This window comes from Peromyscus maniculatus, chromosome 15, assembly GCF_049852395.1.
Source record: "Peromyscus maniculatus bairdii isolate BWxNUB_F1_BW_parent chromosome 15, HU_Pman_BW_mat_3.1, whole genome shotgun sequence".
Lineage (NCBI taxonomy): Eukaryota > Metazoa > Chordata > Mammalia > Rodentia > Cricetidae > Peromyscus > Peromyscus maniculatus.
Genome location: NC_134866.1, coordinates 22,358,552 through 22,378,505, shown reverse-complemented (window position 1 = coordinate 22,378,505; position 19,954 = coordinate 22,358,552).

The window sequence follows — 19,954 nt, the reverse complement described above, 5'->3', positions numbered from 1 at the left end:
AGAAATTATGGCTGAGTGTATCAAGGGGAGATATATTTGATGTAAAAATATTTTTGTTATGAAAATCTGTAAGTAGCATGACAATAACTTGTTAACACTAAAATTTTACACAATGATTTTTTTTCTAATTTAAATTTTTATTGATTCTGTGTGGATTTCATGTCATGCATCTAGATCCCATTCATGTCCCCATCCCTTCACATCTACCCTCTGCTGTTCTAATCTCCCACCAAAGTAAAACAAAAGAAAATTTTAAAGAATAAAAAGAAAAGAAAAATCTCACTGTGGGAGTTAAAGGGTGACACAGTGAGCCATGGAATATACTCTTTAGTGCATACTTCTTTACTCACAAATGTTGATTGCAATGAGTCTTTGGTCAGGTTTGAGGCCTCTGGCTTTTGCTACACTATTGATACTGGGTCCTCACTGGGACTCCTCTTGGATTCCCTATTGTTACACTCTGCCATGGAGATCCTGCAGCAGATGATAGGTGGGTGGATGTTTGGATGGGCCAACATGTAGCCCTGGTTCTGGGCCAGGACGGTTGCTGGGTTAATCAGCCCACCAGCTCTCCCTCATCCTCACCACCAGCGTGAGATCTCCAGCACAGCCCCCAGCTAGCTCACCTTATCTGGTAATCAATAAGGAACTGGCAAGTTCTCCTGTCTCCTGACCTCTGTGGGATCAGGGACACCTGTAGCACGGGGGCCCATCTCTCCTCTGTTGCCCAGGGAAGGTGAAGGAGTCACTATTCTAAATGCTGCTACTGGTGAGAGGCATGGCCAGATCTCTGGTTCTTGTGACATCAGGGCCAACTCTTCCACCAGGTGGCAAGGGGTGGGCATGAAGGCTTCTCTCCCTCACCCACACCAACACATGGGAGATGGGGCCCGGAGAGAGCGCTCTCCTGCTCTCATGCCTGGTTTGCCCATGATTCTGCCAGCAAGGTCAGCTTTACTGGGCTGCCTAGGCAAGGTTCATCACCAGTCCTCCAGAGTGCTGAGGTGCCTCTGCTGGTGAGGGACAGGATAAGTTCCCTTGCCTTCCAAGGAGCACAAGGGGTAGGACATCTGTCACTCGCCCTCACCATCACATGACAGGGTTGCAAGGTCAGCTCTCCAACTCTCATGATCCAGAGGCCTGGTCTCCCTTTTGCCCAGGCTTGGGGCATGGGGAAGCAAGGGGCAAGAGGAAGGTATCTCTCCTCTACCCACTCTGCTTCATGATAGGTGAGTGGTAAGACCAGTTCTCTTATGCTCACATGCTTGGAGCCAGCTCATCCATCACCCGACCAACAGGGTCAGGTCTATAGTGCTGTGCAGGGGAGGAGGAAAAGCTCTCCTCAGGGCTGCAGATGGTGCAGAGCTGACCAAAAACGATGATTTAAAATGGTGTAGAGAGAGGTAAAGTTAATGGAAGAATGGATTTCAGAAGTCTTCACTTTTCTTCCACAATTATTGATTAAAATATGACTTAGTTAATGTCACTTCACATTTTCTTTGTAAAGTCATTCTTTGCTATAGAGCACAGAATTTTATTTTCTTTGTACAATGAGAAAGCTGGCCCGAGCTCCTGGGACCTCAGGGCCTCTGCACCGACAGCTGGGGAGCGTGCATGGGACTGAACTAGATATTCTGCATGTGAGTGACAGCTGTGTGGATTGGTCTGTTTGTGGGGCCCCTGGCAGTAGGACCAGGATTTATCCCTGGTGCATGAACCGGCTTTTTGGAACTCATTCCCTATGGTGGGACACTTTGCACAGCCTTGATGCAGGGGGGAGGGGCTTGGTCCTACATTAACTTGATCAGACAGGTTTTGTTCACTCCCTATGGGAGGCCTTACTCTCTCTGAGGAGTGGATGTGGGTCGGAGTGGGAGGGAAGTGAGAGGGGAGTGGGAGGAAGAGAGGGAGAGGGGAGGGAGAGGGGACTGTGGTTGGTATGTAAAATGAATAAAAAATTTTAAAAAATATTCACTCATACATTCAATTCAGTTTTGAAGGTTATGTGAACAGTAATAAATTTAACTAAGTGAAAAATCTGTGCAGTGAAAATTATAGAATTTTGGTGAAATTATAGAAATCATAAAACATTCTAGAACCTAACATATTTAGCATTTAGTGGTAATATTTTCTTAAAAATATTCATATTATTGTGATGTCATGATATTGTTAGATGATCAAAATATTTGATTGAGATAGATACTTAACTTATAAGAAAGAAAGGAGATTTTAGTCTATTATTCGCCTGGTTTCAGTCTACATTTGCTTGTTTGAATCTAGCATTTGTGGGCCCATGGCTAGGTAGTAGAGCATGACAAAGAGGAACTAGAGAAACGCTGCTCTCCTACTGCTAAACGTGCATTCCTGACCATTAATATTTCCATTCCTTTTCTCCTTCCACTGATTTTTTCTTTAAGCATGCACTGATTTTTCTTTTTGTAACTCTTAGTTCTTTTCCTACTTGTGTGATATAAAACTCAAAAGAAGACAACGGAAGGGAGGAGGGTTTTCCTGGGCTCACAATACCCCTTTATGGTGTACCATTGAGGGGAGCTACAGCAACAGGAGTTGTAGATAACACCTCACACGTCAAGAGCAGTAAGCAGAGGATGAGCTCGTGCGTGCTGGTGCTCAACTTTCCTTCTCCTTTCTGTGCAGTCCAGGATGCCTCATCCAGGGAAAGGTATTGCCCACAAGAAAAATCGGCATTTCTCTTTCTTTTTATTTTATTTTATAATTAATTTAATTTTACTTATCAGCCATAGATTCCCCTGTCTTCCATCCTCCCACCAGCCACCCCCCCCAACAATACTTGCCCCATTCCCATCTCCTCCAAGGCAAGGTCTCCCCTGGGGATTCAGCTCAGCCTGGTAGATTCAGTCCAGGCAGGTCCAGTCCCCTCCTCCCTACACCCAGGCTGAGTAAAGTGTCCCAGCATAGGCCCTAGGTTCCAAGAAGCCAGCTCATGCACTAAGGACAGGTCCTGGTCCCACTGCCTGGGGGCCTCCTAAATAGTTCAAGCTAATCAACTGTCTCACTTATCCAGAGGGCCTGATCCAGTTCCATGGGGGCTCCTCAGTTATTGGTTCATAGTTCATGTGTTTCCTCTAGTTTGGCTATTTGTCCCTGTGCCTTTTCCAATCATGGTCTCAATATCTCTTGCTTATATAATCCCTCATCTCTCTCTCTCTCTCTCTCTCTCTCTCTCTCTCTCTCTCTCTCTCTCTCTCTCTCTCCCTGATTGGACTCAGGGAACTCTACCTGGGGCTTGGCCATGGATCTCTGCATCTGCTTCCATCAGTCACTGGATGAGAGTTCTATCATGACAGTTAGGGTGTTCAGTGATCCAATCACCAGAGTAGGTCAGCTCGGGCTTTCTCTCAACCATTTCCAGTAGTCTATTGTGGAAGTATCTTTGATGGGAAAAATCGACATTTCTACAAAGAGCCAATCTCTGAGAGAAGTTTTCAGAGTTAACTTTAATCTTTCCCAAACCTCAGTGGTATGTCTGGGGCTTGTCTCTGCAGTGTTAAGTTTACAATATCAACCATTACAATGTACTAGTCAGTATCCTCATGAGCATAACAAATATCTGAAAACAGCAAGTTATGGAAAGACTGGTATTGTCTTTTTCAGTTCAAGGGTACAGTCTGTGATGATAGAAAGGCAAGTCATGGTGCCAGGCTTTGTTACATGACATCAGCAATCATTAAGCAGAGATTGAGTAATACTGTTGCTTAACTGTCCTCTTCCTTTTAATTCAGGTCAAGACACCCGTCCAAGGAATGGTGCACCTCCATATAAAGCAGAACTACTCACCTCACCTAATCTAATCTAGAAACTTGCTCACAGTCATTCACAGCTAGAGGTTTAAAATCTAAGTGGTTCTAAATGATATCTAATTGTTGATCAGTATTAACTATCCAAACTCACCCCTTGTCAATTGACAGACAAATCAATTTTAGTCATAGCTTTTCCTGCCATTTCTCTGTAAGCTCATACCCACCACAGCAAATACCAATTCCTGAAGTTCCAGGTCTGACATGTGTTGCTCATGTAGGTTCATAAATAGGCTTGGACAGGCCCACTCACCCACCCCACCCTAAAGCACACAAAACCTCTCTCTAGTTTGAGTTCACTTTGTACATGGTGCTTTTCTCAGAGGACATCCCAAGTTTTCTCATGCCAAGCACTGTAGGGGGGTGGGGGCTCTATTTCAGTTTAAGATTCACCTTCGTGACCTCATAGACTCAACTCCCTAGGCCTCTCTGAAAAGTCTTCAGTTTTGCCAAGCTGTGTGAACTTGGTGATTTTCTGGAACTGTGGTGTAACACAACACAGTCACCTCAGTATCGCAACTTCCTTCATTTCACATTCAATATAACTTGGAAAACACTGTCAACTTCTGCTGGCACCTGGATATGCAAACTTGTTCCTTGCACTAAACATACACTTGCTTCTGTGAGCTTAGGTGGTCACATTTATTAGCCATTTACTCTTGCTTTCTCCTTTTCAATGGATTTGCAGTTGTACAAGATGAAGACTTAGGTGATTCAATCTTGGCACTGAGGGACCATTTCAAAATGCAGGGCAAGGTGTTGTTCTTACATGGTCTCAGTCTCCTATAAAATTGCAACTTCTTAAAAAATAAAGTCATATGCACATAAAACCAAAAAATGCAACTTCTTTCTCAGCTTTACCTTTTCTGTAACTATAAATGCCACCTCTTTTCTCAACCAAATGAGATACACACATACACACACACACACACACACACACACACACACACACACACACACACACACACGATGGTTTTGCTCCATTCTTTATTATCTCTCATTTTGGAACAATAACAAAGCCACAAGCAGGAAGGGCAGCACAGAATAAATGTTACTGTAATAAAATTTCTTCTACCAGAAAATTAATCCATTATTGCTACATTCATCCTCATTACAATTCTCAGGACATGAGGGTAATACCACCCAAGTATTGGCCAGAATACAGCAGGAATGGATTCTAGCCAGTTCTTGATACAATCCTTATTCTCCTCTAAAATGTTTATGAGCTATTACTGTTGTGTGTTTCTCCAATTTTGTCTTCCAAACTTCCACAAAAATGACTCATTGAGTTTGTCTTCTAAAATGAGATGTGTTTTCAAGCCTAAAGTTATAAACTCTTTCACATTTATCCTATAGAAATGTTGCAAATGTTTATGACCTACAAGGTTATGCTTATCACATTGGTGTCCATACTCTTCTTTATCTATTTGATGAATGCTTTGTTGTGACAGAGAGCAAGCAAAGAAGGGTCTGTTTTGATTCACAATTGTAGGCTATTGTCCATTTTGGCAGGGAAAGTCATGGTAGTGGGGTTTGAGGAAACTAATCAGATTACTTCTGCAGTCAGAGTGAGACAGATGGATGTGGATACTTAGCTGCCTTCTTCTGATTCAGTTGAGGAACTAAGCACACAGACAGATGCCACCCACAGTGAGGGTGTGTTTTCCCAACTCAACCCAATCAAGAAACTCCCTCATATTCATGCATAGAGTTTTGTCTGCTATATTATTTTAGATCTTATTAAGCTGACAGTAGTATTCATCACATGTCTACTCAGCCTCACTTCCTAGAGGCAACTCTAACTTGCAGTCATGCCATAGCCTGGAGGACAAATGCCACCATTGCTACCATAACAATAAAGAAAATGATCTTCAAGTTGAATATGATACTGTTATTTAAAAAAGTAGAAAGAAGCAACAAAACAAAACAAGTAATGTTTTTATAACCGATAAAGAAAAACAAATTACACAAACTTAAGATATCTTAATAACCAAGTAAATCGTTTTATTTATTTATTTATTTTGTTTTTCGAAACAGGGTTTCTCTGTGTAGCTTTGGCGCCTGTCCTGGATCTTGCTCTGTAGACCAGGCTGGCCTCGAATTCACAGAGATCCACCTGCCTGTGCCTCCCAAGTGCTGGAATTAAAGGCATGCACCACCACCACCAATTGGCTTCCAAATAAATCTTTAACAAAATAACCAGCCCATAAGCATCATAATGCACGAATCTAAGTCATGCAATATAGACGTTGTAAAGTGGCGCTGGCATAAAGTTGGAGTAATGGAAATGAATTGTGATCACACAAACATGTTCAGCTTCTACCAACTCAATCTTAAACAGATATCCTAACAGCATAAGAGAAGAAACAGCTTTCTTTAAAAAGGAACATTTGGAAAAGTAGTATTTGGAAATATCCTCATGCAAAAGATGGAAACATAAACCCTTTCTACATAAAAATCAACTAAAAATGTATTAAACATTAACTATTAAATTCAACATTGTCCTTTAAATATTTTTTGCCTGTAGTTTTGGGTTGTTAAATAAGAAAGTACGGGTAATAGATATGGATATAATTTCATTCTTCTGAATGTATGCATCTAGTTTTCATAGCACCAGTTGTTGAAGATGCTCCCCTTTCTCCAGTATATTTTTGCTGAATTATTTCTTTTATTTCTTGAGATCATACTCTAGTAACATTATTCCTCTCCTTATCCCCCACTTTGAACCCTCCCACATACCATTTTGGCCCTTTTTCATACCCATGGTCTGCTTTATTTTTCACTATTTTTGCTACATAGCACACACACACACACACACACACACACACACACACACACACACACACACTTAACAAGGACAACAATAGAGGAGGTAGTGTAAGCCCTAAAAGCCCTAAAAGCCTTAACTATAAACAAAGAATTGTTGTTAAAAAAAAATGTTGTTAAAAAATGCTGACATCAGGAGAAATAGTCCAGAGGGAAGAGAATTCTATTTCATTATCCACTGACAAATATTCAGAGCCTAATATATGCATACAAGTAGTATTATATAGACTGAGCAGTTTATATTAATGTATTTAGGATTATATATGTTTATATGCAATGTATGCTTTTGTCTATCAAATATCAGGTGCAGTTATGAGTACTCATGCTTGAGTCTTCTATTTTATTCCATTTGTTTATATGTCTGGTTCTTTTTTGCCACTACTATATATATTTTTATTACTATAACTCTATCATATATCTTGAAGTAATTTACTTTTAATTTAAAAATATTAAAAATAAATATTTTTTCATTTTTCTTTATTAAGAAATTTTCTACTCACTCCACATACCACCCACAGATCCTCCCTCCTCCCACCCCCCAAAAATAAATCAAATTTAAGATAAACTTTTAAAAAGAAAAAAATAAGAAACATGAAGCATATAAAGTGGGTATAATTGGTGACTAATAAAATGCATAAACATGATATGTTTTGAAGCTATGCATCCAAATATTGCATTTGATATGAATTTATTGTCAGATTTTAAGAGAGGAAAAATCTCAGAAGACTAAAACAGGCACAAATAGCTCTTTTGCAGTCTGACCCTATGCTTTATGTACTGAAAACTCTGCAAGCAAAATGTTACTTATGTGTTGTTACTATCTTTGGAAACATTGGTTTTTAACTCCTAAAAGAATCCGAAAATATAAAACATCATAAAGACATTCTGTGATTCCATCATTTCACTTTAAGACATTGCCCGTCATCTGCCCTCTGGCTGTTACTGTTCGGAACATTTATTTTTGTTTCCATAAGCTCTTTAAATAAAAAGCCATTTAACCCGGGCATGCGAAGCATAACACACGCTTTTGGGGGGGGGGGTATCAAAATACCTTACTCTTCTTTTAAAACTCTTATCTTTGCAATTTCAGCTCTGGGCTTTCTTCCAAACAAGACTAAAATAGAGTTGCAGTTGCACAATAAACAAGAGTTGCTAATTGCCAATTGTGTAGAATTTCTTACAAAAAAAAAAATATCACTTCCAAGTGTGCTTGATAGAGCTTTTTCTTCTCTATTCATCTCATTTTTGATAACTCAGGACTGTTTCTCAACACTTGTGCATTTGAATTTTGCCTATGTTTTGAAAGAGAAACTTCTTTGTTTGACTTTCTCTCCGCTAAATGCATTTCCCACCATTCTAATCTAGAGTTAGAACTGTAGCAATTTTCAAACTTTATAATTTATCGTCACAATATTATGCTTGCATTTTCTTCTTGAAGTAGAAATTGAGTCAAATTTGTAAAAGAGATGATTACAGCAAATAACACAAACACACAGCCAATAAAATGTGTGCTTGCTGTCTCTGCCAGCACTGTGTTGTTGTTATTTTATTTACGTTAACTCCTTAGGGTTTCTGTGTGCTTCATTTTCATACAGACTTCCCATTAAAGTGACTAACTCTCGGTGAATAAAATCAAGATTGTTCTCTCATTGATAACTAAGGTTTCTGTGTTAAGCATAGTTTAGCCCCTAGTATCCCCAATGAAATTTAGATGTCATATGAATATATATGCAATTAATTAATTATCATGAGCTATTACTAAAAAAAGTGAAAGAATTCCATATCAATATGATAATTTCAGCATGACAATGATATCTATTTTGATATTTTAAGAGCATTATAAATTAATTTTATACTATATATAGGTTAGGTACTTATTATAAAAATCTTTCAAAAAATTTACTTCATCAACTTTTCCAGAATGAAAAATTATTTATAGGTTGGTGAGTTATCAAGCTATCAAGTTATTTGTCTTGGACAGACATTCCTTCAATCCATAATAATTCTGGTCTTTTCTCCCCTTTGTATTTCAAATCCAAGTTTATAATACACTTTTAAAATCATTGAGTGTATAAACTAGGTAAAACTCCATTGCTCTGTACTTCATAATTCCCCTGTACATCATATTTTTGGAAAGTTAATCATATTACAATTCCCATATGGCAGAACATTTATTTCCTTTGCAAAAAACAGAAGTATTGCTGTTACTCTCACTTTCTATCTCTGACTCTCTCTCTCCCTTTGTCTGTTTCTGTATCTTTCTCCTTTCTCAATATGATATATAAGCTATTTTTAATATATAAATAAATAACAGAAAAGTATACATTTAGATACATGTTTGGCTTGGTAGAGTTTTATTTTATGTGAGTTATTGCCTGAAAAGTTATTGAGCAATGAGGATAGCAAATAATTATACACACACACAAAAAAACTAAACTCTGAAAAACAAACACAAAATTCAGAAGTTATTCAGGCACAAATTAGTTTGAGACATATTTGGATAAGTCACGTTTTGGATCAAAAGGAAGATTACCCACCAAGGCCACACCATGGCACACTGGTAGTGATGTCGAAGCCAAGGTCAGCTGGATCAGCTCTGGGAAGCCATGACTAGAGATGTTTCTGGGAGAGCTACATGACTAGTGTTTGTTTCTGCTCCAAGCCAGAGAGGCAACGCCAGACATTGGCATGCAGTTTTAGTCAAGAAGGGAAAATGTTGGAGGTTGGACCGTCAGGCCTGCCAATACCTCTTGCTGCTGTTCAGTAAAGGCATTGGCAATACTCCTGATTGTACAAAACTCAGCCAAAAAACATTAACATTCCAGAGGCTATATTCCAGGTACATGCCACCCTGTTAATAGAAAACCACGAAGGGAAGTATCAAAGTGCACATGGACACAGGCATGAATAATGTAACAAGAGAAGACTTTAGAACTGAAGAGCAAGTAATTGTCTAGGTGCTGTTTGAAGAGGGAAAAACAAAAAAGCTTTGACCACTTTTAACACAACCAAAGTGTGAGAGAATACAGTGGAGCCAAGTAGTCTATGTCCTCAAGACCCAGCATAATTCAAATAGGACAATTGCAATAATATATCCTTAGAAACATATGCACATATTATTAATGGCATCTTGTCTTTGAAAAACAATAGGCAACAGGAAAATAATGGATGAAGATAGTACAGACAGTGAGCATAGTACAGACTGAGTTATGAGCACTATTTGGACTGACTGTTTGGAATATTGAGGAGTCTAGTGCTGTCTGTGATGACAAGAAGGTTTCTCCCAGTGCTTTATTCACAAAATTTCTAGAAGATTTAAGCAAGAAATGTGACTTCTTGGTTATGCAAGCATGTTTCTAGCAGAACTGGGCTGTGGGTGATGTTATTTGACTCCATAGCAAGTCATGTTTCCTAAAATTCAGTCTACATGACACTGCCATTTCAGGAACGCACAAAATTCCTTCTTCATTTTTCAATCTAAATCATCATATTTCTCTTTTATTTAAAAAAAAGCACTGCATCTTTATTTTTATAATTCTTAATCTCTTTAAATTTTAGCTTATATTTATATTTCAAAAATTAATACATGCATAATTGAAGCTTGATCATATTCATCCCTCACTCCCCTCTCCAACACCCTCAGGTCTGCACCACACAACCAACATATCTCCCAATCATCTTCACGTCATCTTTCTATAATTATTTATTTAACCCACCAATTACAATTAGTGCATGAGTGTATGATCATGAACTGTAGTATGGGAAATTTAACACTGATCATGTTCAGAAAGAAGAGGAAGAGTGATAACATCCATGGTTCTGAAAATGTTTATATATATATAAACATTATACAGACTGAAGACTGAGCTGACATATATGTGTGTGTGTGTGTGTGTGTGTGTGTGTGTGTGTGTGTGTGTATGTATCTAACAACAATTAAAGACCTGAGAAGCCATGACTTTGGAAGAAAGCAAGGTGAGATATATAGGAGGGTTTGGAGGAAGAAAAGGGAGGGATATATGATATAATGATATAATAATCAAGTGAATCTGTGGTCCTCTTCTGGCAATTATGGGCACCTACCCATATACACACAGTGACTACTAAAATAAAATCTTAAAAATAATAACCCATGTAGGCATGAAAAGATGGCTCAGAAAATTAAATATTTAAAATGAAAGCAAGAGGGCCTAAGTTTAAAGCCCAGATAATAGGCAGACACTAGGATGGGTACCTGAAATTCAAGGTCTAATGGAGGCAGAGACGGGCAGATCCCAAGGTTCACTGACCAGCCAGGCTAATTCATGAGAAACACTGTCTCATGAAATAAAGTGAAGTTGAAAAAAGAAGCTATTAGAGGTTGAAATGATTTTGCATACATACATGTACACAAACATCAGAGTTCTGAGAAACAACTCAATGAATAAAACACTTACCCTGTGAACACCAGATTTCTTATTCCTAAAAAGCAAATAAAATGAAGACATAGTAACATGTGTCTAGGAGAAGCCAGAGAATACCCAGGCCAGCTGGCTTAGCATATACTAAATAATTTCAAACAGTATTACTCTGTAACTTTCCAAAGGAATCATGAAGTCTACCCAAGAAGTGATTTCCCCTTAGCAGGTGTTGATCATACAAATGCGAGGAAGATTCACATCCTGGTTGAAAGGGGTGTCTGGAAAATGGCACAGTGCTGGAGGCAGAAAAGGAAACAATCAAATACATTCCCACAGCAAATGTATTTTGCTCCAGACAAAATGACTTTTGTAGCTGAAGTTTTTTTCCAGTTATGCCCAGGCCCACAGCTGCTCAGACACAAAAAAACACACAGAGGTTTATATTAATGAAACTGCTTGGCTATTAGCTCAGGATAACTATTGATTAGCTATTATACTTAAATTAATCAATTTCTATAAATTTATACCTTGCCACATGGCTCGTGGTTTACCAGTATCTTTACATGTTATCTGGTGGCAGATAACACCTACTCAGCCTTCCTGTTCCCAGAATTCTCCTCTCTCTTTGTCCCGCTTATACTTCCTGTGTGGCTACTAGCCAATCAGCATTTTATTTATATAGAGCAATATCCACATCATTTCCCCACACACACTTTTTTTAATGAAATTTTAACTTTAACATAGTAAATTTACATATAATAAAACAATGATCAAGCAAGAATTACAGTTATAATATCTAGTCTGTTTATAATATCTAGTCTATTTGTATTTGGGAAATAAAAGAAGATATCCTATCTATCCTATATTTGTGAGTCTAAGGTTTTATATCTAACTTATCTTTTACCATAACTAAGGAAATTATAACTATTTAGTCTTCATCTACATCAAAGACCTCAGAAGGATATAATAGTACCTGAGAAATGAGAGAAGGATACAAACAACTCTCAGGAGTCTTTTGAGAGTAGACAGACACAGCTGGCAGCCTGCACAGTCATCCAAAGATCCTCTGTAAAGTTGGGACATCTATCTTCAGCTCATAGGTTTAGAGTCTCTCAGTCACTTTTCTCTGTGTCATGTAGAATGTCAGGCAGTTTCCTCTGTGCAGCAGGAACCTGAATGACCATTTTGCCAAACAAAGTTCAGTGGTCACCTTCCTATGGGTCCTGCATGTCCAGTGAACATATTTTTTTTTCAAGCAGTCCAGGAAAGAACAGTTTCTTGCCCAAATGGCTATTTTTGTCAAGAAGAAGATAAACTTCATATAGAGTGTCTTCGGTGCCCATCCTCCTTTCTGAAGTAAATCGGTGCTGTCAGGAGCAGAGATGTCTCACTGTCCAGAAAGTCTAAAATGTTAAAACATTTTAAATGCCATATTCTGTAGGTATTTGAAGTGTTTGAAGATTTCCTATCTATCTGAACAGTATCTATGTATACCTAGAAAACTTAGCTAACATGGCTACAAGTTTGACTATTATAGAAGACTAATTATTAATCTGTATTTTTATTCTAAATGAGTTACATAAACATAATACCTCAAACTAGTGTAGAAATATATATAATAGAACAAAATCAACTCTAAATTTGTATCAATAAACTAAAATCTATACCAATGTAAAACATTTTAAACAAGTTGTTCTTTAAAAGTAGGCTTAATAATCCCCCCTTTTATCCTATCTTATCTATATCCTATATTTCCATATCAGACTTTTTTTTGGTGTTCAGAGAAGACCAGCCCTTCAGCGGTATTAATAAATAGCATTAAAGTTGTAATTGAAAAGTATCAATTTTAATTCCCTTTGCACATGCTCTGATTATTGTTGCCACATTATTTTAATCTCTTACTCCTAAGATCTTCAATATAGAAACCAGATGCCCATCATATTATTTTAGTTTGTGACTATGTTTTTCTTCATGAAAGCAGAGAAAAACTGTCAACAGAAAATGAAAAAAATTGGTTTGACAAAGAGAAAAATAACATGGAAATAGATGTGACACTTTGATGAGTGAAACGGTGTTTTAGGCATAGAACTCTAGGGAAATACTCTAATATAGCTGTGTGTGTGTGTGTGTGTGTGTGTGTGTGTGTGTGTGTGTGTGTGTGTTTGAATGAGAGGGAGAGAGAGACTGACACAGAGACAGAGAGACAGAGAAAATTAGGAAGAGATCATAAAGTATTGGACGGTATTAGATTCTGGATTCAGCAGTAAAGGATATTGGGTAGAATGTCCAGGATGAATCAGTTCTAATGGCATAGTTCTTTTCTGGAGACAGGCATAAACAGTTCCAAGAAGAACAAATGAATCAGTTGGTGTCTAGAGAGACATGAACTAAGCCAAGGTGGCAATTGGAGGCCATCAAACAGTAATGCTTCTCTTTTAGGGGAGCATTTTATTTTAAAGCTTTTGAAGTAGTGGACATACTGCATTCCCAATTCGGAAAGCAATCAGCTTTACTCAGTCTACCATTAGCTGCAAATTTTGTATGAAGTTTATCCTCTCTCAAAGCTAAAAACTGTATTTGAAGAAATATCCAAGTTCCTCAGACCCATTCAATGTAAACCATGAAATCAGTGACCAAAAAGGGCAAATTCTTACTAAGATGCACTATTAGTAGTTATTTAAAGTCAAATTTAATATTTCCAATTACATGTTTAATATTTCCATATTCATTTAGAACCAATATAGTAGACATCTATTTTAATATGTACCCATTAATAAATTGATGTATGTGTAATGACTCAATGTATTTCTAACTAAAAATCTATGTTCAATTGTATTAAAATGAGAGCTTTTTTAACATGTAAAACAAGCTATTTTAGACTTTTTGTATTAAGATAGAATATATACCTTCCTAACACCAATGACTGATGTTTCCTGCAATATTTCACAGATGTATATTTAGAATTATCCATAGAAGCAAATACATATACAAAGATTCATATCTTATATAATATAGATAGGCATTTTGTGTTATTGGAAAATTGCCTATTTTGCTTTGAGTATTAAAATAACATTTAATATATATATATATGAAATTAAATTCTCATATGTAATTAAAATATATCTCTATATTGTATGGAAATAGTAAGAAGAAGGTAAAAGTATTAGTTATATACAAACAGTCACAATGATTGCTTTTAATGATTTTGCTCCAGATGAAAATGCAATTTCTTCTTGTTAATAATCCAGAAAGATCCTCTGCAAATATAGTAAACATTGTGTTTTTCAGTTAAAATTATAGGTTTGAATGCTCTTGATAATAAGAATTCAAAGCCAGAGACTTGATTACTCTAATTCCTAGAAAATTTGACATCTTCAGGAACATTAAGATAAATGTTGACATTAGAACAAAGAATCAAATAATCAAGAGAGCTAATTTAAAATAGCAGAAGCTTTGGAAAAAAATATTTGCTGAATCCAATCAATATTTAATCTTTTGGATAGACAGGCTATTTCTAGGGATAAGTAAATTTAGGATATAAAGTAAAATTTATCCTTAAATTCTAGATAACATTTATGACATACGTAAGGTAAGTAGACACATGTAAGAAGGAGACAATGGCAAGAAGGAAAAAGAAGAGGAATAAAAAGCATAAAATGAGAAGCAGAGAAAGAGGAAACAGGAGGAAGAAAATGATGAAAGAGAGAAAGAGGAGTGTGGAAAGTGTAGGGTGCTTAAGAGCGTTGTGAATGGGAAGACATTAAACTAACAAGCCAATGGAGCTGCTGTGGTGAAAATAGGCAAGGAGACAAAACAGATCTGTGAAGCTGAGGCCAAAAGGAGGGAGGAAGATGAGGATCAAATCCTGGGCCCAAGAGCAGTTATTATCTCACACGTAAAGTAGCTCCAGTAGGGAAACTCATTAGTCTAGTGGTATACAAAGATAAACAGTTATTCTTAGGAAATACATGTTTTTCTTTAAAACACTGACTAAGAATTTGGAATCTTGACAAAAGAACTACAAAATGATTAAACCAAGCAACAGAATATTTTGTTGATCTGTTAAAAAATAATTTCATTTTTATTTTAGAGTTATTATTTTATGTGTATGAATATTTTTACCTATATGTTTGCATGTGTATCGGAGATGTTTTTTATACATGCAGATGTCAGAAGAAGCCACTGGATCCCCTGAACTTAAAGTTTAAAACATGTGTGATCTGACAAATGGGTGTTGAAACTAAACCCAGATCTTCCTCAAGAAAAGCAAGTGCTCTTAGCTACTGAGTCACTAGTTCTGTCCCAGAATTACATTTTATACATATTCAAATTACTTACAGATGTCAACATGTGTATGTCTATATATCTATATTCATATACAAGTATCAGACATTACATTTAATAAATAAATATATGTATACACAAAAATATGTACATGTATACATGTACACACAGAAGGCTGGGATATGAAACCCACAATATCAAGTGAAGCAGTTGCCATATAACACTTCTGTGTCTGTCAGGAATGTTGAGTGAATGGGTTAGAAATGGGAAAGAGAACAGTAATCCAAAGAGCTTCAGAAAATCTCTAATTTTGTTAATAATTATGTCAAACTGGATTCTAGGAATCCAACTATACATTTATATTGTCCAACCTGAAAAGAAAGTTTTATAATTTTCAACGTTATTCATTCTCTCTTAATGTATGTAAGCATAATTTGTTCTCTTTTACATAAACACAAGCCCCATACACTCAAACATGAGAACACACAATGCTAAAACCCTGCATTAATTCCCTTAGAAATGAAAGCCTCATCAGGTGATGGTGGTGCACGCTTTTAATCCCAGCACTTGGGAAGCAGAGGCAGGTGATCTCTGTGAGTTCGAGGCCAGCCTGCTCTACAAAGTGAGATTCAGGACAGGCACCAAAACTACATAGAGAAACCCTGTCTTGAAAAACAAACAAAAAAAAAAGAAGAAAAAAAGAAAGAAAGAAAGAAAGAAAGAAAGAAAGAAAGAAAGAAAGAAAGAAAGAAAGAAAGAAAGAAAGAAAGAAAGAAGAAATGAAAGCCTCCATTCTTATCACAGCAGGATTATGTTATCTAAGTAAAGGGTAAAAGGTGTAAATCCTACACATGCTAACCAAGTGATATATCACAAGATATAACACACACACATACACACACACACACACACACACACGCCGCAACCTGCGCAGCTGGAGCATGAAATCTGGCGAGGGACACCGAGGTTAAACAGCACTCTAGATACCTGGTTTCAGTTCGTCAGGGAAGCAGTTCTCTTTATTCGTACCAACATGGGCTTATATACCCCTGCAACAGCAGGAGTCAAGGAATGGCTACTTGTATCCGGAGTCAATCCGGACACTGTTTTCCAAACAGGAAAAACCACAGGGGAACTGATCCCCAGCACCCTCTGGAACCCAACTGCACATTTTTCACACAAACACCTTAACTGGTACAGGACAAAAAGGGCATTTAAGATTAAGGCAGCAAACTTACTGCTGCCGACACACACACACACACACACACACACACACACACACACACATACACACACACACACACACACACACACACACACACACACACAGAGTGTGTGTGTCCATTGTCTTTCACTCCTTTCTTTTGAAGAGCCTTCACTGTGGTGAACTTTAGAGTGAGTTTTTCGCTAGTATGTGGGAAAGCAACCATGACAAAATCATCGTCTTATGCCACACATTAAAAATGCTGCCCTGACCTAAATTATGTTCCCAATATTAAGGGTAAAATGGGTTGAAGGTTGGTCTACATCACGTGTTCCACTAAAGAAAAATTTGCTCTTTTCACAGAGCTGTGAACACATCTTAGCCATAGTTGAGATCATTGGAGAAAGTTCTTCTGTTGATCTATTGTTTTTCTTTCTTTTCTTTTTCTCTTTTGTTCTGGTTCAGAACTATGCCAATCAGAGAACTCAAGTCTTCTCAAAACTCTGACTTTCTATGAAAAATAATGTGGTTTTGAAAAGTGGAAATGCCTTTTGGACACAGGCTCATTTCCATTGTTGATAAGGATGGCAGCATGCACCTCAGAAAACCACTGCAACAACCACAGCACAACACAGCAGGAGGGGAACACCTTCCTCACTTGTTAAAAGATCTGTCTTCACACTCAAGATAGCAGAGCATTTAGTATAACTGTGGCTTCTGCTCTAACTGACTTTAGCTGTGCTTCTTTCAGGTAATTCACACAGTATGTAAAAGCATGATTGCTTGCAGTAATTGTTCAAAATAAGCATTATTTTTAATAATGCAAGATTCACATATATGCAATAACAAAGTTCCTTTGAGATTTTCAAGTTGTCAAAGTCTTTATAGTTTAGTCTTTTTTATGACATTTAACCCTCATTTCTTACTGCTCTTGCTTCATTTAATTAATCCAGTTAATACTTAATTTGATATTTAGGCTAAGAAACACTGACAAGATAGCTGAACACGTTCTGAAAGCAATTTGGATTGCTTGCAGAGGGATTTCACTTTTACACATTTCGAGAAATTTCAATTCTTCATTAATTTTTTAAATATTTATTTTATTATTAATATCTGTGTGTTTGTGTATATATTTGTGTGTGTGTGTGTGTGTGTGTGTGTCCCCGCATGTACACAAATGTCAACTAGCTTATGTGTGGGTGTGTGAGTTCATGCACCTGCAGTCACAAATAGGGAATCATAGCACTGAAAGCTGTTGTAAGCCAAATGATAACCAAATTCCGATCTGGAAAAAGAACATGCATTCTTCCACTTCTTATATCCTTGTGTGAATGAGGAGTTAACCTGCAATATGTAGGAACATGGATTTTAGTATGATCATAATTTAATTGATTCAATTAAGATAGGAATGAAGATTTCCAAAATAAATTGTAAAGGAGAATAATATAGATGAATTCATTTGCTCCATTACTCTATCTCAAGAGAAAATCAGAATCTTCCTGATGTCATGTAAAGACATATAATCTAGGACAGTTCACCACAAATTCTCAAATTGTACAGATTCAGCTACTCTTTTTCCCCTTTTTATTGGTTTACATGCCAGATTTTTAGTACAAATCAGAAAAACTGGGAAAATTTATATTCCATACTTAAGAGGAGCCTATCTTTTTAAAAAGATATTTACAGAGTGAGCTTGATCTCTGTGGATTTTAAATTATATAACCAAGACTAATAAAATTAATCTTGATATGTATTTGAGATTTTGTCTCTCTCTTCATAAACTTATGATGAAAACACCTGACACAAATCCTCAAGTGCTTCACCTGTTACTCATTTTGTTCCACATTGATTCAGAAAAAAAAGCAACATGATAAAAACAATGTCCATATTAATATCTGCAAATAACTATCTTACTTTCTATATACAACAAACCAGTGAAGGAAGAGTGTGGATTTAAATAATGATGTTTCAACTACACAAGTCATTATGTATCAATTAGGTATTCTTTTTTTAAATTTTTTAATTATTATTTATTTTACAATACTATTCAGTTCTACATAATAGCCACAGATTCCCTTGTTCTCTCCCTTCCAGCCCCCCTCCCCTTCCCCTCAGCACACCTCCCATTCCCACCTCCTCCAGATCAAGGTCTCCCCCGAGGACTGGGATCGACCTGATAGACTCAGTCCAGGCAGGTCCAGTCCCCTCCTCCCAGAATGAGCCAAGCGTCCCTGCATAAGTCCCAGGTTTCAAACAGCTAACTCATGCAACACATGAACTATGAACCAAAGGCTGAGGGGCCCCCAACTGGATCAGGCCCTCTGAATAGGTGAGAAATTTCATTGGCTTGATCTGTTTGGGAGGCACCTAGGCAGTGGTACCAGGTCCTGGGCTCGATGCAATTAGGTATTCTAAGCAGAGTGCCGTTCAAGTATGCACCTATCAATCTCAAAAGCATTCAACAATAAGCATTTTTCCCCCACTTGTGAATCTGCAGGGCTGCTGCCAAACCTCCCCCAAAGTTCTATTTGAAGTTACATAACAACTAGCTTTGGTCCGTTATATTGTGTTATTTCTTCTTCACAGGTCTGTGGAACATCATTGACCCAAGGAAGCATCTTTTACATGATAATAATTGTAGGAGAATATGAGCATAACTATAGAAGCACATAGTGACATTTACTTAGATTGCATTAGATAATGCTCTATTTGTTAAGCAAGTCAAATAGTTAAGCACTTAATAAAGTTACTATGATATATATTTGACCCTCCAGGCTGAGAAAGCCTCCCTGAACTAAACATTATTGTTTGAGAAGATAAGGGATACAAACAAATACAGTCATTCTTTAGCAGTCTCCATTGCAATATATAAAATAGATCAAATATTTTCACAAATCCAGGAGTACCCATATGTATTTGAATATTTCTATAGAATAATTACAATTTTTGATACAATATAACATTTATAAATATGTGGTGTATTGTTTAGTGAATGAAGTATTATAAAACATATTTTTAGAACATATTATATGAAGTATATTTTCAATAAGGAAAAGCATATTTTTCAATTACATGTCCATTAAATTTGGCAATCTGTGACAATAAAGACAAAAGGGCTGACAGCATTTGACTAATAAAATATATTTGGCTTCAGAACGGATGTATTTAAGTATATATTAGATTGAGACACACTAAACAGTGTTTTACATAAAATTACACACACACATATGTGACATACATATTTGTTTTGGTGTTATAATAGTGCATTAAAAACTGAGATTATGTTATTTCATTTTTTGTGTGTGTGAGTGTGTACGCTTGTACATGTGATTGTATGTCTATGTACTTATTGAATAGGATCTCCAGCTGGATTTGGAGTTCACTGATTTGGCTTGAACACT